Raw genomic sequence first — 25,336 nt, forward strand, 5'->3', positions numbered from 1 at the left:
TTAGTTGAGAGATTAAGAGAAAGCAAATATGTCTGCTTTTGTTTGGCCTCAGCAGTTGAGAATACTTGAGTCTTAACTTTCAGGAAGGATATTGAAAAATAATCTCAGGGGTAGGAGATAGCTCAATGGATAAATCAATTTCTGTTTAGGTAAAAGGTTCTGTATTCAGGTGTCAGAGCCCTAGTAACAGCGGCTATCACAGCAATCCCTGCTACCTGCAGGGTAGGATCAGTAACTCCTGTTTAATATCAGCTCAGTCAAAATTCTGGCATAGATTGATGTAGGATATCAGGTTCAAATAGCTCAAAGCTATGGGCAGTTGTTAATTTCTAAGGGAGTAGAATCATTCTATTATGAGGATGTATCTTCTGGTAAGATGCTTCAGTAGATGCTTACACTCATGTCCATATGGGCATCAATAGCTGGATATAGGGTGTTATTAAAAGACAGATATGAAGTTAAATAAAGCACGTAGAGTGTTAGGGGGAAATTGCTATGAAGGGAGAAAGAAATGGAAGTAGGAATTGGGTAGGAAGGAAGAAATTTACATTATAAATTATAATATATTTATATAATTTGTAAATATATACATTTGTGTAGATGACAGATGTTAGATTGATAGGTCAATAGATGATTGATAGATATATAGATGATAGAAAGATAGATAGATAGATAGATAGACAGATAAATTATATTTGTAGTTCAAACAAAGTTACACCACTTACCATGATAATGTTTCCCAGAAGAGCCATAGACTATTGAAGAAAAACTCCATGCCAGTTAGAAAAAATTTACTTTCAAGCTGTTGTTTAGGATATGCCAAGACACTCTCAAAGCAATATAAATTATTGAGATTGCCCTCCCAGAGCTTGAAGGTAAAATCCTGTTTCTGAAGATACAACCTACTTCAGACACAGGGCTTGGAGGAATCCAGCTGGAACTAACCTGAAATCTCCCTTCCCAGTGATTCTCTCTTGTAAGTATCTGAAGATGTTATTCAAGCAACCAAAGATAGAAAGCAATCAGCAGTCCCAGCTGTAAAGCCTGTGACCTGCAACAATAATTCATATGGAAATATATTATCAAGGAAGTAATAATGGCATTTAATGTTAGTGTAACTAAAGGCCATTTATTTCAACTTAGGGCCTCTTCTGTAGAAGATAATTCTTTCCCAATATTTAAACCCATACACATGCCTTTAGCTGGTGAGATCAGGAACCCTAAACAAGAACCTATTATTGCCAAAATTACAAAGTTTAACACCATTCTAAGAAACTTATTCTTATATTTACAGATAAGGGTATCTCTCACCTCTCTAAAAGAAGCCTTCTTATTTCAGTGGACAGGGACCATTACAGAAAGGCAAAACTGATTAAAATACTAGAGAAAAACTTACCATGGTAAACCAAAACAAAATGGTATATTTACAAAAGAACTCTAGACCTAAGGATTGGCAAATATTGTGAAAGAGTGACAAGAAAGATAGTAAGAGGCAGAGCACTGAGAGCCTGCTGTGAGATAGGGTCTACTATATACATAAAGGAAGCTCAAAAATATAAACATGTTCACTTAATAGAGACTTGCACAATGACAATGGTTTACATGCCAAGGCTTTAATTCTAGAGGAAGAACTATAAAGCAATTAATAGCTGTTGAGAGAGAAGTCAGTTTTCTCCAAAGTTGAACACCTGAGAGATTATCCCATGCCAAGCTGTCAACTCTAAACAGATATAGAGCAACACTAAACAGACTCAGCAAGTACACACACACACACACACACACACACACACACACACACACACACACACCTAATCATTAATGAAGATGTAAATTTGAAAGGGAGTGGATGGGAAGCAAAGGAGTTTGAAGGAGGAAAGGAAGTGCTAGTAAATACATTAAACCATTCCTCATGAATGAAATATTCAAAAATAAATGAATAAAAATAAACCCTTATATATTGAAAAACTAAAACAAAACTTAAGAAAATAATAATAAGATAGATAATGATTTAGTAGACATTCATACTCACTTGTGCCCTCATACCTATGTACCCACATGCACACACACACACGTACTTCATATACAGATGCACATATATATGCAAAGGATTAATTAAGTAATATAACTTGTAAATAAATACTCAAGAAACATCGGTCAAAATGACTTCTTTCAAAATACAAGGGCAGACTTAAAGATAGAATGTGGCTGTGCAAATAAACAGCAGGCTTTCAGAGTTCACTCACAATGAAAACCATCACGATTCCATAGTCAACAAAAACAGAGAAAACATAACTCCTGGTTTTATATGAGAGGTAAAGGCTGACAACAGAACTGAAATTAATCAGAAGCTGTGCAGAAAGTAAACAGAGCTTAGCAGCTACAGAGAGAAATCATACCTTCAAGGGGAATTTGCAGCAGCATGCTTCAGAGGGTACCAGCACAGAAAGGATGCTGGTGTGTACTGAGCACGTACTGTGTCGTATAGGCATCTTCTCTACGAGTTCTGTGTCAGGATGAAAACTGGGTTGGCATGAGCTGAGTTGAATCAAGATGACTCCAGCATTAAATGTGATTTTGAGATTATGTGGATATAAATTTGTACGAGAATGCACTCATAAATGTTTCACTACAGAAAATACTGCTGGTTGCTTGGGCAAAAGAGCGTATTTGTGAACAGTGTTTTGTAAGCTTTCCATTTGTTCCTGCTCTTGGGTTCCTCATCTACAACTTCTTTGGGGAGGTTTTTCAAGAAAAACAAAGCCATTCAAGGGTACATCATAAAAGTACTAAAAGTGCATCACATTCAACCTTGACTATTGGCTTTCTTGAAGCCTTCCTATACAACAGGAACAAAACCATCAGTTGAAATGGATTGGTGCTAATATCTAAGTTCAGGATCAGATTGCGGCTCATTTGGTAAAGACAGAGACTGTGGCAGAGTCCATTGTACAGAAAAGAAGAAACTAGAATTAGCACACTGGAAAATACAGCATTAGTTTTAGAGAAGGAACAAAATAAAGTGCCAAAATTTTTGGACTGTAACTGTTAAAAAGATCATTTAAAATCTGAAGATACAATGAAATTTGGTATGAATCTAGGTCTCCCTTTATCTTTCCTGGACAAGTCACTCTCACATTTGTACTGTATCTGACAAAGACTGTTTTCTCAGTTCAGGAGCAGCTCTCCCTGTGGTACTTGTCTTTTTTTTTTTTTTTCCCCCCATGGGACTCCTTTTCTACTGGACATTTCTTTTACAGAGTCCATTGGATGTGGTGGGCACTTCACACTTTGGCATCATGGTACTACTACATGGCACGTGGATAATGATCTAATCTATATTATATAAGCCATATGATTTTGAGGACAAATAATATTTCTATAAACCACTCTAATGTTTTGGTATGAAACTATATATAGAAGTGTGTGTTTGTGTGTGTATGTGTGTGTGTGTGTTGTGGGATGTGTGTGTGTATGAATGTGTGTCTAGAATCCTGAACACCAGGTATATATTTTCTTTCCTTCTAATCGTATCAAAGATGCTGCTCAGGAGCGTTTTGTGGTTAGTAATTCCAGGTTAGAATTGTCTAATTTTGTATTCTGTTTGTAATATCTATCTCACTGTTATTAAAGTAATTTATTTGTGTTTCACGTTTTCAATTGAACATAATAGGTCTGCCTATTGGTTTCTGTATTATTTCCTTCCTTTATTTATTGACCTTGTTATAAAATTATTAATTCATATCTTTCCAAAATTTGATAGTAGCTTTTATCCCACTCTCAATTCCTTTTCTCCTTCACCATGTACTATTATTTGTGTTGAACAGAGTTCAATAGGCTGTTTCTAAAAATTAATTTCACTTTGACTAAGATTAAATAAGTATATAGACTAGTCTTTATATTTATGGACAATTTCCTCTACATTTTAACAGACTATTGAAAATGACATTTTTGCTTTAAATATATATTTTATACTTTCAAATTACCATGAGAAATTTAAAATGCCTATCATTTTTCCAAGGATTTCTATATATTCATCTATTTAAGCATAGTTTATATCCTTGCGAATATTTATACCTGCCTTAAATATGCTACAAATCATCATTTGTCTTCTCTCCTGAGAATAGATCATATATTTCTGGTTCTTCATGTGTAAAGTGGCCATATATGGAGACTATTGACTATAATTGTCTAAAAACTGTTGTTCTTGATGGCTAAAGAGAAGGAGTAGCGGTTATGAGCACTTGCTCCTCTTACCGAGGCTCTGTTTTCAGTTCCTGGAACTCACAGGATGACTCACAACTGCCTTTATCCGTAGGTGCTTGGGTTGCAATAACTTCTTCTGGATTCTATGGCCACCTGTACACATACACATGAATAGAAATAAAATTATTTTTAATGAAAAATGAATAAAAAGTTTTGGCTTTGTTGTATTGGGAAATTTTGTTTCATTTTCTAACAACTAATTCAGTTAACTATGAGACTTGATATGCTGCGACCATATGGTGGGGGAGGAGGTCCCCTTCTGTCATAGACCTAGTAGATGGGAATAGAGTGAAATAGAGAGGGAGGGGGCAATGGGAGGATACAAGTGAGGGAATAACAACTTAGTTGTAATCTGAATAAATTAAATAAATAAAAAAAGACAAAAGATGCTTACAGGAGTGGATGGTCTTCAGTCTGATTCTGTGAGAGGATGCATGACAATTCATGTTTTAGTTACAGCTGATTTCTGCTTTCAGAATTAATATTGGCTATGTAAAGCTGATCACAGAATTTTTTATCATGTATCTATCATTTATCTATAAATGACCTATTTATGGCTACTCTAGTTCACACAGAATTAGAAGAGAAATTTAAAATTGTCTGTGATTACTGTTGTATTATGTTTTTGTTTTCTAACTATCCTTTGCTTACTGCTTCATTCTAATATGTTATCATGATACATTAAGGATACATTATTAAAGATACATTTTGATAAACATATACTATTACAAAATTAATAAATTATAGATCATTACAAATAAAAAGAATAATAAAGACAACAAAATAAAAATAAGATGAAACAATTGATAAGACAATAATTTAGATTCATTATAATATCATGAAGAATTAAATCTGAGACCAATAAAATCCTTTAAATAAACAAAATTATAGAACAGTATGCCAATGCAGAGAAAACCTTAAAACAATAATTCTGTAAAAACATATCTACAAGCATTTGAGAAAGGAAAGCAATTAGGTGTGAATAACAGATGTAGAAAAGTTTGGGTTTACAAGGCTACAATAGCTTGAAAATGGTGAATAAATGTTCACATATCTTAATCAGCAGTCACATTCACCATTAAGTAGAGGGGATGAATTCAATCTGTAGTAAGAGTAAGGTATTAGACATTAGTAAACAATGGAAATGTGTTGATTCAGAATAAACTTTCAATTAATTGATCTGAATCAACACAAGGAAAACAAACGTACTTTAATAGGTGTATATCCTGCTATAACAAAAGGCATTATGTTATTTCCAGTGAATTTACTACCAGACAAAAATATATGCAGGATTTAGTGATAAGAATATTATTTTAATATAGTAGGTCAATTTTTCTTTTTTTTTTTAATTTTTTTATTAATTTATTCTTGTTACATCTCAATGGTTAGCCCATCCCTTGTATCCTCCCATTCTTCCCTCCCTCCCATTTTCCCATTATTCCCCTCCCCTATGACTGTTCATGAGGAGGATTACCTCCCCCTGTATATGCTCATAGGGTATCAAGTCTCTTGACCATGTCCCCTGGAGGGGGAGACCTGGTGGCACTCAGAGGAAGGACAGCAGGCTGCCAAGAGTAGGTCAATTTTTCATGACATCAAATCTCAGGAGTTAATGAACTAAGGTCCCAAATATTTTCTATTAATAATACTTGCTTAAAGGCAGTTGGGCTGGGTCAATGTATTATAGAATGAGTGCTCAGAAGTCCATAGTGATATTGTGCTTTTCCTGCCATGATTTATTCCTTAGTTACATTATAGTATGCTCTTTTTTCTCTTCTGTTGAGAACAGATTCTTTCGTCATACAATATATCCTGATTATAATTGCTCTTCCCATTACTCCTCCCAGTTACTCCTTCTCTGCTCCCTTTTGGATCACTCTTTTCTCGTCCCTTCCCTGAAAAGAGCAGACTTCTAAGATATAACAACCAAACATGAAAAATACAACATGATAAATCAAAAAACTACATTTATAATTAATTAGCTCTAAAACTTAAAACTGCCTGCTGGCTTGTAGTTTTTCAAACTCTTTTCGTAACATTTTAAAATGTGATTTGCTAATCTTTAGAAAGTGTTAAAATCACAGCCCAATGTTAATTACAGTTATGAAACTGGATTCTTACTCCTGGTTTGTGTAACAGATTATAGTTGATAAAGTATTTGGACTATATATTCCATTAGGAACACAAGTAGACCCTTTGATTATCACTGTATTTTCCAGAACAAGGATAGCCCAGAGCACATAGAAGGTGCTAAAGTGTTTTTGGTCATTAGTAAATAACCAATTATAAAGAAATTGTGATAATAATCTCAGGATCTTCATTTGATCAAAAAGCAATAATTACATCATCTAACTCTGATAAACATAGACAATAGATGATACGTAAATAGACAGATAGACAGGCAAATATATTAAATCAGTAGCATCTTCTCTTAAAGCAATTGCTGGTTAGTACTAATAAAATTGTTGCACTGAGGATTTTACTGCTTTCTTACTTTTTTTCTCTCTTAAAAAAAAAAAGACATTTATTCAGCATCATGATCAGATTATTACATTTAGCAACCAAGAGCATGAGTGAAAAAAGGTCTACAGTAAAACCCTTTGTTGGCATACTGTACACTTCCCACAGAACAGAAGCTAAAATGACCTGTTATACAATTAGTCACGAATACAGTCCTTGCCCATACACTGGAGTATTGTCTAAAAACTAGTCTTCTGTGTAGCAGCTAGGCCCAGCTACCACTGTGTTTGTCCAAGTTCACATATCTGCTGTAACCTGTAACTTCCCTATCACTTCTCTCATTTTCCTCTTCTGCTAAGCTTTCCTTCCTTCCTGTAAGGTAATTAGAACATCCAGCCACTGCCACAGCTACTGCTGCTGCTGGAACCACCATAGTCACCTTCGTGTCCTGGTTTAGCAAATTCCTGGCCTCCACCACCATATGGGCCAGAGCTCCTGCCTCCAAAGTGTCCTCCCTTAATTGGTCCAAACTTTGAAGCTGAGTGTTGTAATTGCCAAAATCACTGTAGTGTCTACCACTTCCAAAATTGTTTCATCATTACCAAGTCCATTATAGCCATCCCCACTGCCACCATATCCACCAGCTCCATAGCTGACACCAAAGCCACCAAGGCTTTTGAAGGTTTCTCCTCAACTGAAATTGTCAATGTCACCAAAATTGCCTCCATGACCACCACCAAGTTTCTGAAACCACCCCAATCTCTCTGGCTGGATGAAGCACCCGCCATCTTTTGCTTTGATGTGGCTTTTCTTGTTTCACAGCTGTAGCCACTCACAGTGTGATGTTTTTGAACAATCTTATCCAGAGAGTCATGGTCAGCAAAGGTGACAAAAGCAAAGCCCCCTTTTTTTCCCACTGCCTCTTTCAGTCATGATTTCCTTTTTTCTTTTTTCTTTTCTTTTCTTTTTTTTTTTTTTTTCATTTTCTTTTCTTTTTCGAGACAGGGTTTTTCTGTGTAGCCTTGATTGTCCTAGACTCACTTTCCATCTTCCCATATTGCTCAAAATAGTCTCATAGGAGATGCTCTTCACTGTCTTCTTTAATACCACTAACAAAAAATCTTCTTCAGAGTTAAGTGAGCATCTAGTTTCTGGGAATCTTCTCTTGACACAGCTCTCTTGGGTTCCACAACTCTTCCATTTGCCTTGTCTGTTCTTGCATTCATAGCAGCATTCACATCCTACACAGTGGTGTTGGACCTCTCATTACACACAGTCAGTGAGTGTCCCCCATTGCTCAAAATGACTCTTCCTGCTCTCCTTGGTTGTTTCAAGCTCAGCCCTACAATGAAGAGCTTCCACAGCTGTTTTGGCTCCTCAGGAGACTCTAACTTAGACATGATGGCAGGGAGATGGGTGCTTTCCGTGATGCTATCTCGCCTGTGTCAACGACCAGAAAGGAGTCATCTCTCACTTTTAATTTTGACTCTGGTGTCAGTCATCATTACCACTGCAACAAAAGCATCCTTGACCATAACAGCATCACAGCATGGACCACAGACACCAACAAGTTCTCCTTAGGGAGTCCTGATAAAAGACACCAACTCTGTCTCTGGAAGAAGCATGGATCACAAATTCGCATGGCCTTTGCTATATGTCAGGTTTTGTTCTAATTCAATTCTCTGCAACTAAGAGTAATTTGCATCCAGGCCAGGAAGATGTTGATGTCAAGGTTACCCTAGGACTTCCCTGTATCAGTTTCCCATTATTTAAAATTTGGAATTAAATAACAGCTTCTGGGTTGGTTATCCACTTAGAAGTACAAGAATGTTAAGTGCTGGCTTAACTCTTAATAGTATCTATGAGTAGATCCACAATCTGCAATGTGTCTGCATTTTTGAGGCAATCAGACAGACTCTTTGGTTTATGCTTTTTCCTTTTCCAATGTGAAGGCTTATAATATCTTGCACTGACTAAACATTACTGTGAGTCTGTGTTAAAATGATGGCCAGAATGTTTTCAAGTTTTAATCAGAATAAATAACAGAAATATTAGTACTGACAAGAGTGACTCTAAAGTGTCCCTATTTATTGTCAAAACAGCCTCTCTATTTAAAATATCCAAATGTATTAAGTGCATGGAAAACAGTGAGGATCAGGAGAACTACATGTGAGAAAAGAAACTAATAAATATTTAAACAAGTTTGTAAATTATTTATAAATATCTTTTCTAAAGTCTTTGATGTTCATTCCTTTTCTTTTTTTCTATCTCAGTTTACTCTCAGAAAATGTATAAAGTTTTTCCAAAAACTATGTATGTCATTTGTTCTTTTTCTTTCAGCTTCTTTTTTATATGTCGCATAAATATTTCATGATGAAAGTTCTTCTCTTGTTCTTATATATGGAGCTTAACAAAATGTTCACCACATCCTTATGTTCAAAGAAAATACTATCCATTTTTAAACGTACTATGCACTAATACTAACAAACACCTGAGCCAAACCTGGAGGCATCTATCCATTGTTTGGCAAAGTTTGGAAGTACTATTTTATTACTGAGTAAAGAAGTTGCATCCACATATTTTAGGAAGGAAATTGATGAAGTCCCTTCATATTAACCCTTTAAGAATGTCAGCAGTAAGCAATAAACAAAAATATGCTTCTGGATATTTTGAATTTCTGGAGCTCTTTTTGCTGGTGGCATGTGGTGGGGATAAGTGGTATGTTTCAGTATCTTGAATAAGGCTTTTGGGGGATTATGGGTGACAAAGCATATTTATACATTCCTTATTGTTGGATTTAACCAGAATAATACAGAGTGGTAAGGAGAAATGGGCAAGAAAACTAAGCAGTTAGGAGAAAACTCCAAATGAAACTTGACAAACTGTCCGTATCTCACAAAGATATCTTTGATGCTAGTCCATCATATGGTTTAAATCCAGTCTGGATGAATGAAAACACTCTTCTTAGTGTTGGAAAGAATTAGTGAGTCTAGACGTTCCTTCTGATTTCTTGGTTGAAACTGGCTTTAATTTTTGCACACAGTGGAAACGTATGAGTTCCATGTCGTATCACTTGATCCTTTCTCACAGTCCTTGGGAAAGTGATTTACTATATGTTGGATCGGTTGTGGCTATGTGGGGATATTGGTGCTGCCACTGAGGTTGGTGTGAGGAAAGCACTGCTGAATGTTGATCTACATTTCTGAAAAAGGATATGATTAGTCATGTCACAATATGAAGCAAAAGGAATGCCCACTGTGCATTATGACTTGACACTGTCTCTTTCCTTTTCTAGAAAAAGGACGGGAAACCACAGTCTGGAGAGCTGCTCCCTGAGTAGGCATAGCAACCCATGAGAACCAAAACCAGTGCAAAGCATACGTAGAGCTATTAAGATCACCTTCTATATTCTGAATCACATCCACACCATGAATTATATTAGAATTATGTCTTTGAGATGAATTGTTCAGAATGAAATCATTGAGATTACATGTAGAAGATGTTACTGAGAGTTAGGTGGAAGAGCATGTAAATTAATAGAAATGTATTTCTTGCTGTTACAACTGTTCTTTTTTTTTTAAAAAAAAAGTCTGTTCAAAGTTCAGTTTTTAGATTTAATTTATTTTTTTAACAATTTATTCAGATTACATGCCGATTGTTATCCCCTCACTTGTATCTTCCCATTCCCCCTCCCTCCATCTTTCACTCCATTCCCCTCCCCTAGGCCTGTGACAGAAGGAAACCTTCTCCCCCTCTATATGACCACAGCTTATCAAGTCTCATCTGGTTAGCTTGTTTCCCCTTCCTCTGAGTGCCACCAGGTCTCCCTACCAAGAGGAAGTGGTCAAATAGGGAGCTAGATCTGAATAGAGGGTCTAAGTTTACTGCATGCATTGTCCTTGCTTGGTACAGCAGTTTGTGCAGACCCCCCTGAGTCCAGATCCACCATCCTTGATTGTCTTCTTGTAGGTGTTCCTAATAATTAATTTTTCTTTTTATTTTGTTTGAGAATTTTCTATATGTGTACTGTAGTCATATAATTTCTTCCTACCATTTCCAATTCTATCCATGCTACCCACTACTCTCTCTCTCTCAAATATATGACGTTATTTTTTATTTTCTTACATATAAATATATATGCATATGTTAATACATCCTGCTGAGTCTATTTAAAGTACTACAATGTATATGTATTTAAAACTAACCATTTGAAACTGGATAACATATCAAATACAATTTCTTTTTATATCTGGTGATTATACAAATGTAATCACTAATGTATTTTTAGGTCTTTCAGGAAGACTCACTGGAGGAGTACTACAACAACATTCAGCTCCCACATTGACTCTAGGCAACCAGAAGAGTCGTGGACCCAATTTATTAATGGCTGTAGGGTTACTTTTTGGGAATGTGTGGAATGATGGGAACAGAAGGTTGAAAATGGACAGCCATGTCAGGGAAAGGACCCCAAAAGTTATGTACATAGTTCTCAAGCCAGGAAATATAGAGAGAGTTCTGGTTTCAAATCTCTTCATAGATGGTCACTCCTTACTAAATTCTTTATACGAAGGTAGGAGCTAGAACTGCAGATCAGGCATTGATCTCTTCTGGTGCAGTTTATGCCTTGGATCACCAGACTTTCATAAAAAAGAGATGAAGTCTATTTCCCAATTTCATATCATCTAAAAGATTTTATAGTTATATCAGAGGAGAGATAGTATAGTAAAGAATAAAATCTGTCTCTAGCTAGGAGTATGCTATTGCTTTCTCCATTCAGGGTGGCCTGGCCTCAGGAAAGTAGAATTATCCCATAGGAAGGTGGGCTTACCTTAAGCAATGATAAAAACACAGATAAGTACTCATCCATGTAATGAGGTAGTACTTTTCCTTCCCAGAGTTTCTACCACCTAGAGCAGTAAGAAAGACCACATCCACACAGTTTTGCCTGTTGTTCTGTTTTTCTAAAATATCTAGAAAAACATAACTTTTCTTCAATCTCATTTCTGAGCTCATTCTTCCCAACACTGTGGCTTTCCCTAATACTCTGGGGTTCCTTTTTTGTTTCTAAACAAACCCTAGTATCTGAACATGAGATCTGCACCCATGAATATTTTTCTTTTAAACTCATAAATGTATATGTATATGAAAGCTCACTGCAGAGTCAGCTATATGAGCTCATATTTGCAGGTTACAGACATTGGAATCAGCAGCAATACTGTAAAGATTTTCAGGAATACCTGGCCTCCTCATGCTCCAACGTTTGTTTTATAAAAAGCTTCAGACTACTCAATGCTATTTTCCATATTCCCTCCAGGCCTTCCCATCTCAATTATATTCTATTCTCTGGGAAAGCCCAAAGAAATACACCTTGAGTGTGTTTTACTAATCCCTTGTGATACAATATTCCAGTCAGCCATTTTAGGAAAGAAGTGATGAGCATTCAACAACATTTATTGAACATTTGCTGTGCTCCAAGCGTAGAAACACAGACTCCCCATGTTTACTTTGAATAATTTAGCAGGAAAGTAATAATTTAAAATCCTTGCCAGCAAGTGATCAATATTAATTGATTGTTGATCTCAGCTATTGAACTCAAGTGGAAAAGGCAGACATTATACAAATAATGAAAACTAAATAGCTATATACAGAAAATAAAGTAGCAGTGGGGAATAGCATAGAGTTTATCTGATTTTAAACTATGCAGAAGTGAATTAAAATAGAAGGTTTAATATTTTATATTATAGAAATTACTGGCAGGGAAAAGTAAAATTTCCCTAAATCCATATGTTTGAGTATGATTGCTTATGAAGACATTTTAAATTAAAATCAAGGCCCAATTTTCAGTTTTACATACAGTTGAGGACAATAGCAAGAGGGAAGAGAGGGAGAGAGAGAAAAAGGGAGAGAGTGAACAATAAACAAAGAAAGGAAAAGAAGAGACAATAAATTAAAAGTACCAGCATTCAACTCATAGTTTGATGCATATACATCCTTACATTGAATAGGAATTTTTATAGGTAGTGGTCTATAATTTACTTAAACCTGCTTGCAGATGATATTATAAACATTAATATTATATTTTATCTTATAATGGAGTTTAAATTGATAACAGTGGCTTTTAAGTGCAAGTTCTACATTAAAACACCAATAATGATAATATGCTCAGTGTTAATTCAAAACATGAAGTGGACCAAATTGATCATTTCTGGTTTCTGATATATATTTTAGAAACTTTTATAGTCTTAACTCTTGGTAGTAGGCCACTGTTCTTCATCCTAATTAAAGATGAAGTATGGTTTCTGTACATAAAGAAAAGGTCTTTGTTATTGAGACAAATTGCTCTCTCTATTTTAGTACAACTTCATTGAATTAGTATTACTTGGCTCTGATTCCAGCAAAGCATTTAGAGATCAAATCATATATTAGCTTTAAGCTTCAATGTTAGATTTATGATTTTAATTTCAAATTCTTTAATGTTTCAAAACAATGGTGTCAAAATTGTTAGCCCCAACGTCTAAGTCTAGGATATGTATCTTGCCAGGATTACCATGTATGGCATCTATTTATATATTGGAATATATCCACAGCTACATTTAAAAGTTTGATGTTCCATTAAGTTTAATCAAAAGTCATTTTGAGTGCCAGTAAATGGTTACTATAAGGCTGAATGTTTTTAGATGAATAGAACATATAATATTCTAGACTCAGTTTTACAAATGATCATCACAATAAATTTGTAAATGTTTAGGTAGTATGTTGTTTAGATCATTGTCCTTGAGATAGTTCTACATTATGTTTTATATTACAAGTTTCCGTTACAATAGCAAACTATAATATAGTGTATCTCCAAAAAGTAGATGGGTAATAAACAATGTATTTTACTGAATTACTAGAAGTGAAATAAAATCATGCTTATATTGAGTCTATGAATTAAGATAAAATGTTCTATTTTAAGCTTTAAAGGCCATTTTAATACTTCATTTATCTTTTTTCCTATTTTATTCAATTTTGAATAATATATACAGTAGTATAAACAGTTATTTACAAATCTGCAGTGAACACAATTTGGGGTTCGCATTTTCTTTTAAATTGTGACTTATATTACATTTTAGTGTTCTCTATTGTCATTGCAAAGCATTATGCCAAAGGCAATTTATAGTAGAGAGCAATTAATTTGGGGACTCATGATTCCCAAGGTTTTGGGGTACATTTGCATCATGGTGGGAAGCGGGAATACAGGCAAGCAGCCAAATCACTGGAGCAATAGCTGAAAGGCCGTATGTTCACACAATAACCACAAGGCAGAGAGAGCTAAGAACGGGATGAGCTTTGAAAACCTCAAAGCTAACACCCAGTGTCATACATCCTCCAACAAAGCCATACTACCCAATCCTTCCCAAATGTTTCTACCAACTGAAGAAGAGTTTTCAAATGTTTGAACCTATGAGGACTCTTCTTACATAAACCTCAACAGATTGCATCTTGAAAAAGGTAAGAATAAGAAACTAATAAGCAAATGTTTAATAAGTAACTATTTCATAGCTCTTAGTACACAAAAGTTAATACACATTCCCATTTATTTTTCCTTATATTTTACTGTTTTATTTTATGTGAATTCTATTGTGTATTCTATATGAATGTATGTATATGTATCACATACCTGCTTTGCGCTGAGGTTACAGGCAAAGCTACTATGTCAGTCCTCAGAAACAAACCCGCGTCCTCTGCAAGAACAGCAACAGCTCTGAACCCCTGAACCATCTTTCTAGCTCCAGATGTACTTTTTTTTTTTATTATAGACATTAAAAATATTCTGTTTTATACTTTAACTTTCTATTTTAAGTATTTACTTTAAGTATTTAAGTATTACTGTTTTAATGAACTATTTTCTTATTTCATAAATTTATGTCTTAAGATGTTTTCATTGAAGTGTGTTCCGAATTCTGAGCAGACTCTCCCTTTACTCTCGTGTTTCCCTCTTCCCACTCATTAGTCCTCTTTTCTCCCATACAGTTCACTTCTACTTTTATATTAACTATACATAAAGGATTTTATGTATCTATATAAAAGCTGGGGCACAGAAGTAAGAAAAATATTTAATATTTGTCTTACTGAGACTGACTTAATTCATTTAATGTAATTTTCTCCAGTAATATCCACTTTATAAACAACAAATGTTCATCCTTCTTGATGGCTGAAAACTATATTGTAATCCTAAACATCACAGAAATTAAAATCAAAACTGCTTTGAGATTTTAATATTATCACAATCAGAATGGTGCCAGGAAAATAAATAAAAACAAATTTTAGCTGAGATGGAGACAAAAGTAAACATTTGTGTGCCTCTAGTGGGAGTATAACAGTCCACCTACTCTAGATATCAACATGGAGGTTTCTCAAAAGAAGAAAACATATAATGGATAATACAAGTTAGCAAAAACCTAACCTATAATTAACTTATTCTGTTATTGAATTTGCTGATATATATTTTTGAGTATATGTAGCTCCACCAATGTTTCAGAGCTCAATGTTTTGAATTATCCTTGCCTAAATGGAACACAAAACAGACTATAAGATAAAAATCATTCAAGTTCTAAAGGGAATTTAAAATTGTCCTCTTTCCATCCACACAGTGCTTTTCTGGTAAGTCAATCATTTCACTTCATATTTTAATAGCCATCATAAAATTTATTATTTTGATAGAGCTTAATGTCATGCACATTGGTGCATGAGAAAGATAATGTGACTTGATCTTTTAGATAATGACTACATACATTTCTTTTTTCTTTATTTTATTTTTTATTTTTTCAACTAAACCTATTTTATTTTTTACATACACATTTATATTATTACATATATGTACAATAAACTACCTATAGCTAGAAGAACCATGACACAATCAGGAATTATATAAATGTTACATTTATAGTGTCTGGCTATTTGTATTTGACAGCCTTGAAGAAAACATCTTTCCTATCCTTGTGTGCCTAAAATTCTGAATGTAAATCAGTATCTATCATATCTCATCATTATCAATTTAAAACATCTATCTAGACCAAGTAATATCTTAACCCCTAAACAACTAAGCTTAATTGTAAAACTAAACAATCTAGTCTTCAACCCCATCAGAGACTTAAGAAGGAATAAACCTAATTACCTGCATATACAGGCAGTGTAGGTTAACAGCGTAGTAAATGAGAAGGTGACTGACCTGAATAGTCACCCAAAACTCTCTATAACATTGCAGCGTCAGCCTCAGCCTTCTGGCCCTATATATCTGACAGACATATTTGTCAGGGAACAACTATTGAGGACTTGCTTATCCTGTCTTGGCAGAGTGTGGCCATTGACTTTTACCTGCATCCAAGCTTGCCCATTTTTAGGCATAATTCTGTCTGTGGTACAAATGAGCACATTTTCCCAGTGGCTTGTTTTCCATATTTGAACCTATCTCTATAAGGAGGTTCTTTGATGCTCATCCACTTTTTTGAGGTAGGCTGCATGTTGCCAGGAGTTAACCTGTATCATTGTCAGTGAATATTTAAAATGATAGAAAAACACTTTAAAATGCCATATTCTGCATGTCTCTGAGGTATTTGAAGACCTTGTCTAACTATTCTACCTTATATTTCTATAAAACTGTATCTATCTGTTGTACCTAAGATGTATATTATTGTAATAAAAATAGACTAGTAATTGATATGATCGTGATTTTATCAATTAACAATTAACTTGTGTAACTTATCTGTCATAAACAGTCTGAAATAGCACTTTCAAAGTATTGGAAGTAATCTTGTATCATAATTGAATTATAAGGGTACAATACTTCATATTAATATAAAAATATGTCTAATATGTGTGAATAATAATCTTACATTTGAATTATATACCATTGTATCAAAAATTAAACTTATTTCATATCTATATACAAAATTCTATACCAGTGAATTAAAAATAATCTTGTGAGTGACAATTGAGGCCTTAAGTATGGAATAGATTCACTAAACTACTTTTTGTTCTATTTTCCCTATATATTTCTATATTCCTCCTTCTTTATCTTTCAACCCCTATCTCCAAACCTAAGAATGGGAGATAAAGAAAAACAGAGACATCCCTGAGTCCAAGCTTGTTTTCTCTCCAAATAAGACCAATAATAACTTATAACTAATTTCCACTGAAAATAGCCCTCTATAGCTGAAGGAAGCAACCAAGTACCTTACACTTTAAAAATAGTTTGAACACTTTCTCCTCCTATATTCACTAAAGCAAATAAAGGCAAATCAAAATGCTATAGCTTACTTCAAGAATAGCTGAAACTCTTTAGTATTCCTTAATGATGTGTCTTATAGGTGTTTTTGAAGCATGGATATACTGAAAATAGTTTATGAAAAGTATTTATCTGGTATCTACTTTGTGAGAAACCTTTATCATGCAGTTCCTGGGAAAGCAGAATTAATACACTTCCCTCCATAGTTAAAAGCATACTTGAAGGTATTCTCTGAATGTGTCTTGGCTCTCTTCAAGCATGACTGACTCCACAGCAGGTGCACATCATTGAATATTTCATTCATAGCCCTTATTTTTCCCACGATAATATGTCATTTTATTTCACAAATCTTACTTGATGAATGTTTACCCAAGTATAGAATACATAGAGTGTTCTCAATTCAGGTAATTGAGAAGATACTTTGAAGCCTTCACATAAGGAAAACCCCAAGCACTAATGGTTTCACCAGGCCGACTCCAGACACTTAAGGAAGTAATAATCCTAATCTTATAAGAATTTTCCAGATAAATTCAAGGAGTCAGCATTCATATTCATATTCTCCATCTTATTATCTCCTGCTTAACTTAATTAATTATAAAATATGACAATAGCAGAGAAACAAGAAGCTATATAAAAATTTACTACATAGGCATCTGTTCAGATTCAAAACTAAGAACATGAAGTCAAAATCCAAATAATATATTAAAAATATTTAATAATTTGTATTTGTCCAATGCTTTACTTAGATTAAAGTACCTTAATAAAGCATACAATATTCACAGTATTTTTACAGTAGCCTTAGCAGCCACTGAGTTTTGGGGTCCTACCTCCTATTTCCCTGGTCACACTAAAAGGACAATCATTAGTTTTGCTGCACATTAGTATTTAAACTTTCATGTGATAATGATGGTGGTATCTGGGATTTGTGAAAAACATTAAGATGAAATTACCTTCTCCTGATCAAAGGAGTAGAATGAAATTTCAACCTCTGGCCCTACAGCAGGACCATAATATTTTATCATCCTTAAGATTCCATATAGTATTTTCTCTTCTGTGTAAGAATTAATCCAGTTTGGCATGTCAATCATATAGCCAAGAGTCTGTCTCCCAATAAAGCTGGTTTACACGAAGATAAACTAAGAACAAAGAATAATTTATCAATGTATTTATTCTCCCGAGAAGCCCTCCCTCATTCAAGATGTTAGACGTTTTCGTCACTTAACATAACAGAAATTTCCTGTTTTTATAAATTATTCAAAAATAGTATATTTTTTTCCTCTTTATTTTATCCTTCCTCCCTTTCTTTTTTTTCTTTGCATTTTGTTACTGTCCAAATCCTACTTTCCTAGACACTCATCTCACTGTTTTTCTCTGAAGCTGATCTTTCACTACTACCAAAAGACTACATTTCAGAATGGCTTGCTCTGCTTAGCATGGCTTTCTTTCTTTTTTGTCTTCATTTCCCTTCTGGTAAGTGCCAATATTTAAACCTTTCCTGGTGTGCTATTTTTCTCTTAAACATTAACAAAAATTTTCAAGTGTTCTTCTAAGAAAATATCTAAATTACTTTATTAACAAGATAAAGAAGCCAAAAACAGATGGCTGATTTCCTCAATACCAGTATCATGAATATAAGTTATTAAATGTATAGAAGTTGTCAGCCAGGCTGGAGAAATGGCCCAGTGGTTAAGAGCATAGCCTGATTTTCCAAAGGTCCTGAGTTCAATTCTCAGCAACCACATGGTGGTTCACAACTATCTGTAATCTGATATAATGCCCTCTTCCTGCCTACAGGTATCTTCTCATCTAGGTGATGTTTTCTGCAAAGCTTAAAGATTCTTAGATAATTAATGTCTGCTGAATATTACTTAAAGAGGTTATATAGATGAACTCATAAACTAGACGTTCTCATTAAAATATTTGAAATATTTTTAAATAATTTTGGATTATATTTTCCCATGACTTCATAGATTTAATAAATCAGAATATATATAGAAATTTTTTTCTTGTAGAAATACTCTGGTCTTACTTTGAAGATGACTTTTTTATAGTGTAAATGACAAGTTTTGGTGGTAAAACACAGTAAGAGACTGTCTATTGTTTTCAAATTAGGTGTTCTTTTTTCTTCTTTCAGTCCTCCTTTTCTTCCTTCTTACTGGATGTGAAAACAAAGCCCAGAATCTCGGTCATCTGAAAGACTTACTCCCAGCCCCAGTATCTGATATTTCCCCTTTCTATGTAATTAGTGTGCATTTACTGCATATATTGTATGATTTGGCCAACATTTTTGTGCCACAAATTAAAGAGTTTCTTGTAAAAAGAGAGAGAAAAACTGTAAACATATGACTAACATAACATGAGAGAAGCAGGAAAACAACCATGGGAACACTGAGCCAAGACTGGAGGTTAGGAAATTTTCTATACTTATGTCCAAACAGAACTCGAAGGTCTCTCATGCTTCCTCATTGGGCCAGCCTCCTATATGATTTCTGACTACACGAAATAAGGATTTATTTAATGAAAACTTGAAGGGTGTAATTGTCTACTACCTTCACATTTCCACATGTTTTTTGTTTGTTTGTTTGTTTGGTGCTTTGGTTTTTTGTGTTGATGTTGTAGTTTTGGTTTTTCAAGACAGAGTTTTTCTGTATAACAGTCCGGGCTGTCCTTGAGCTCTCTTCATGGACCAAGCTACCTTGAATTCACAGCAATGTATCTGCCTCCACCTCCTAAGTGCTTAGGTTAAAGGCTTGTGCCACCATGCCCAGCTCACTTTTATTTTCTTATTCATGAGTACCACTAATACCTTGCTCATTATATCACTCTCTGATCCCCATCTTTGGTACTTTCTGTATCTATAGATTTGATTCATTTGCTTACTCAAAAATACTGTTCTCATTCAAAGCAAATAAATGTTTATTCTGAACAGCCATGGCCTAGAAACACAGATTTTGGTTACCTCAAATTCCATGTTCCAACCTAAAAGCAAATTCATGAAGTTTTTAACGTAACAGAACAATGAAAATTACAAATACATTGGTTAAAAACAAAACAAAACAAAACAGCTTGGCAGGTTGTAGGCCCCAGATACCATGTGACTGTATTCTGGGGCCTTTGGTTGATAAAGAATAACATTTTGTTAAGTTAACACATTCCAAAGTTTTAATCTGTTATCAGCTTGTTAGACCTGCCATAGAGGAAAGCAAGGAGTGGCTCTTTACAAAGATAAATACTGCCCAAGACCTGGGTGGACCTGCAGCACTCTAACCTCTACTTACCACTGAAGTTTTAATCAATCAATCAGCTTTTGTAAACACAGCTTCTTTCTAGAAAGTCTTGTGCAGATGCTCAACACTATTGATTTAGCTTATGATTCATTAATTTCTTACCATCAGTGATCTGTTTTTTCCTTGGATGTAACCTAAAACCTGCTGCCAGAATATATGTTTGATTTTTGGTTCAAGGTTTCATCAGTGTCATCTGTGTCTGAATTTCCAATTCTTTCATCTCAGACACCATGAAACCACAAGATCCTTATCTAATTGACAGGTTATGGCACACTCTCCTTTATTTTACAGATATGATATCCTTAATGGTCCTCATTAGTTCACTATTAAAATTCTTTCCTCAAATATTACTTTAAATATGTTCCTTTATTTCTCTCCATTGACTACCAGACAAAATCACATTTTGGATATATTAAATTTTTAGTTGGTACAAAGCTATACTGGAACAGTATGATGTGACTAGATACACAAAAAAGAAATACCCTTACTGTTCCCAAAAGAGTCCTTTACCTACTGGCAATAAACTATGCTTCAGTGTTCCATTCATTGACCATTCTCAAGGTACTTGTTATATGTCATTTCATCACAAGCAAAACTTCAACATTCTCTTCCCACATCTATATCTGAGAATACTCTTTTCATATTTCACTGAAGAAATGGAATGAATTTGAAGAAATGTCATCCTGTTGCTAAATCAAGTACATAATCTGTCACTGTACACACTGCTTTCCATCCCCACCGCCAAAAATGAATGAGTTAACTGCATTCTGTTTTTATGAGAAAAGCTCCACTTTTTATCTCAGTCTTATTGTGCTTATTATTGCATATTATGGTTTTAGATCATCAATTCCTACTCTGTCCAGGATCACTTCCCTGTCATCACATATAGTAATCCATCAATCTGCTCTAAGAACCTGTGTGAATGCTAAAATCTTCAAGTTGTCCAGTGTATAAATGATAGTGTTTTCCTATGATGCATGCACATTCTTTTGCTTATTTTAATAGTTTTAGATTATTTAAGATAACTAAAAGAGTAGGTATGCTATGCAAATATTTGTCACCCCATTGCTAGTAAAAAAATATCTGTTCACATTGAGTACAAATTCGAGCGCTTTATTTATTTAAATTGTTTTAATTGACTCTGTCACCAAACACACAGTTATGGTGTGTTGACTATATTATAATGTCTTCCTTCTTAACAAATAGTCATAGGCAATGCTATTTATAAATTATGTATTTCTGTTTTGCTTACAAAATAAATATTTGGTGGTTTGTCTTCATAAAACTAACTAAATGTAAACTCCATTTTAATCTAGATGTTTGTGTGATTTCATATTGGTATTATCAGCTAATGTAATACATAGCTCAAAATAGAACTCCAGGAGAAACTAGGGATTAGATTTTTGTATCTGAGTCAGAACTGCATAGAAATTAATTGAATTTTTCTATTTTCTTTTATCACATAAATATTTCTTCTTCACAAAAGAAAATTCACCAAATATGTAGTTTCAACTTCCTTAACCTCATTTTATCCTTTCCAAATATAAAGTAAAGTTGACCATTTTAGTTTATTTAGAGAATGTTCTTAAGAATTGATTATTTTATTTCTGAACTTAAACATTTGCTGCTCATATAAAAACCCATTAGAACTTTTCACCAAATCCCTCAATACAGGATTAGTTACATAATCTGAAACACAATTTTTTTCAGCATATGCCATTCTAATAAATAGACAGAAGTTTACCTGAAATTAGTCTGTCATTTCTAGTATAGACTTATCTGAGACAAATAATTCACTCTGAACCTTTGATATACTACACAGACTTCTTATTTGTCACAAAACTAAGTCATTCACATATTACAGATTGCTGAGAATTCCCAAGGTGCTCAATTATGCTTATGGAACAGAATGAAAATGTTTGTGATAAATGTCCAGGTAGCATGATAGTCTCACTAAGAGCAATTTAAATCATGAAAAAGTCTTTCCACCAATCCATAATATATATATATATACATATATATATATATATATATACATATATATATATATATATATATATATATATATGTATATATACATACATACACAACAAAACAACACTATAACACAAAACAAAACTAACAAAAAATCTAATCTGACTTCCTTTCACATTCAAGAAAGGTTTTAGAAATGTGATCTCTAAATATGTGACAGGATAACAGACTCTGCATATAGTACCTCGAACTGATCCTGGGCCTGTGGAGTACCAGCACCTACCTCTGCTGACCCAGTGGGGGAACCAAGGTGTGGAGCAAAATTTCCTGGAGCTGAAACCAGGTCACCTACATGTTCTAGTGAAGAGTTCCCTGATTCCCATAGGCAAGGGCCCTCGACCTATAACCACTCACCAAAAATAAACTCTCAACAACCAGTAAAGGATGCCAGAAGCTACCTCCCACTATCAGAGACAGCAGGATGACTAAAGCCCAGCATAAAAACAATAAACAACAAAAATCAAACCAATATGTCATCTCCAGATCCTAGCTATACCAAAAAAAGCATTCCAGAGAACCCAAACACAATTGCAATACAAGAAAATGATCTCAAATACTTAGTAATGAAGATGGTAATGGAGAAAATGAATAAAATCCGTAAACAAATGGAGGAAGATGCAGCCAAACAGGCTAAAGACATAAAAGAGGTTTATAGAGAAGCACTGGAAGAAATTCAGGAAAATACAAAAAAAAAAAAAAAAAAAAAAAGAAAGAAAGAAAGAAAAAAAAGATGAAAAAAATCAATAAAACAGCTGATGATCTGAAGATGATAAAGACCCAGAAGAAAAACAGAAACTAGAGAAATTACAAAAGAAAGCAAGCAACACAGAGGGGAGTTTCTCTAAGAGAATCCAAGAGATAGAGGAACGAATCTTGGGACTAGAAGGCACAATCATAGAATCTGTAGCAACCATCAAAGAAAATGCTAACTCTGAAAAATTCCTGGCACAAAACATCCAAGAAATCAAGGACACCATGAAAAGATGAAATCTGAGGATAATAGGCATTGAAGAAAGAAAAAACACCCTACTCCAAGGCCCAGAAAATATTTTCTACAAAATCATAGAAGAAAATTTCCCCAATTTAAAGAGGAGATGCATATAAACATACAAGAGGTCTACAGAAAATAGAAGAGCCCAGAAAAGAAAATCTTCCCATCACATAATAATCAAAACACAAAATATACAGAAAAAAGAAAAACTATTAAAAGCAGCAAGGGAAAAGGACCAAGCAACATATAATGGCAAAACTATCAGAATTACTCCCAACTTCTCAGCAGATACTATAAAAGCCAGAACGCCTGCACAGAGGTCCTCCAAACCCTACAAAACCAGAGATCCCAGGCCAGACTGCTATACCCAGCAAAACTATCAATAACCGTTGATGGAGAAAACAAGATATTCCGTGACAAAAACAAATTCATTTCTGGTATTCTTGGTTTGAATCATTTCTCTCTGTCTTTTAGGTAGTTTGGCTAAGAATTTGTCTATCTTGTTGATTTTCTCAAAGAACCAGCTCGGTTTAGTTAATACCTTGAATTGTTCTTTTTGATCATAATTTACTGATTTAAGCCCTGAGTTTGGTTATTTCCAGTTGTCTACTACTCTTAGTTGTGCCTTCTTCCTTTCTTTCTAGGGTTTTCAGGAAAGTCATTAAGTTGCTTCTCTCCAATTCTTATTTTCTTCTTCAGTTCTTTTTTTTCTTTAATTGTTATAATTTACTCAGCTTTTATCTCAACTGTTATCTCCTCCCTTGTATCTTTCCATTCCTCCACTTAGTGCTATGAATTTCCCTCTTAGCACTGCTTTCATTTTGTTTCATAAGTTTGAGTATGTTGTACCTTCATTTTCAGTGAATTTTAGGAAGTCTGTATTTTTTTTTCTTCCCTGACTCAGATGTCATTGAGTATACAATTCTTCAGTTTCTATGTCTGTGTTGACTATTATTTTTTAATTTGTGTTGTTGAGGTCCAACTTTAGTACATGGTGGTCTGATTAGGTGCAAGTGATTAATTCAATTATCTTGTATCTGTTGAGGCTTGTTTTGTGGCTAATTTTTTGAAAGTTCCATGAAGTGCTGAGGAAAAGAAAGATGGAAGTTCCTGCAGGAGCCCTTCTAGGATTCGTGGGTATGGTCTCTGACTGCAGAGTGGTTTTCAGAAAAATGTCCATGACTCTACCCTGATGTACAATTATGAGTTCCAGCTCCTCAGACACTGTGCTTGTTGAATGCAGCCATTTTGGATACCTGTGATGTTAATGGAATTATTCAGTGCTGTCTTCCCCTTGACATTTATTTTGAATAAATAGAAATAGACATCTACATGAACGTTTACTTTGTTGTTTTACATAATCTGTAATCAATGCAAATTATGATATTGCCTTTTTTGTTTTGTTTGTTATTTGTTATATGTTTTGTATTTGATTTTTCAAGATAGGGTTTCTCTGTATATCCTTGGCTGTCTTAAACTTCCTTTGTAGACCAGGATCACCTCAAACTCATAGAGAGCTGCCTGTGTCTGGATCTCTGAGTGCTGGGATAACAAGCATGTGCCACCATCCCTGGCTCCAAAATTAACTACTTATCTGAAGAGTGATACAAACCATTTACATGTGTTGTCCTAATAATAGTATATTGTTACACTCTTGTTTCTCTTCAGGACATATAGATTCTGTTTATATATAAAGTATATGTCCCATCATTTTACATAAGCATACTTTTATAATAGTCTATTCATTATTAATAAAATTGTCATCACATCAAATGTCTTACCCCCTCCCCACATTTCTAATTTGAATGCTGTATACTTTTGTCTAAACTCAATTTTGTGTATAAGACTGATGTGTTGTCTTCTGCATTTTGGAAGCAGGGGCCTCCTGATTTAATTCTAGCTAATGGCAGCATTTATCTTTTCAAAACTGTTCTTGTAGTTCCCATTAAAGTAAAAAATTAAAGTAAATTCTACCTCTTGATTTTTCTTAGTAAGATAGTCAACTTGTCAAATGTTTATAGGCTTCTTTCTTAC

General features: G+C 34.2%; 1 pseudogene; it reads right to left on the reverse strand.

Annotated features, from left to right (window-relative positions):
• Positions 1–7,106: 7,106 nt before the first annotated feature.
• Positions 7,107–8,123, reverse strand: LOC127206846 (heterogeneous nuclear ribonucleoprotein A1-like; annotated as a pseudogene).
• Positions 8,124–25,336: the final 17,213 nt, after the last annotated feature.

This window comes from Acomys russatus, chromosome 2 (genome assembly GCF_903995435.1).
Source record: "Acomys russatus chromosome 2, mAcoRus1.1, whole genome shotgun sequence".
Taxonomy (NCBI): Eukaryota; Metazoa; Chordata; class Mammalia; order Rodentia; family Muridae; genus Acomys; species Acomys russatus.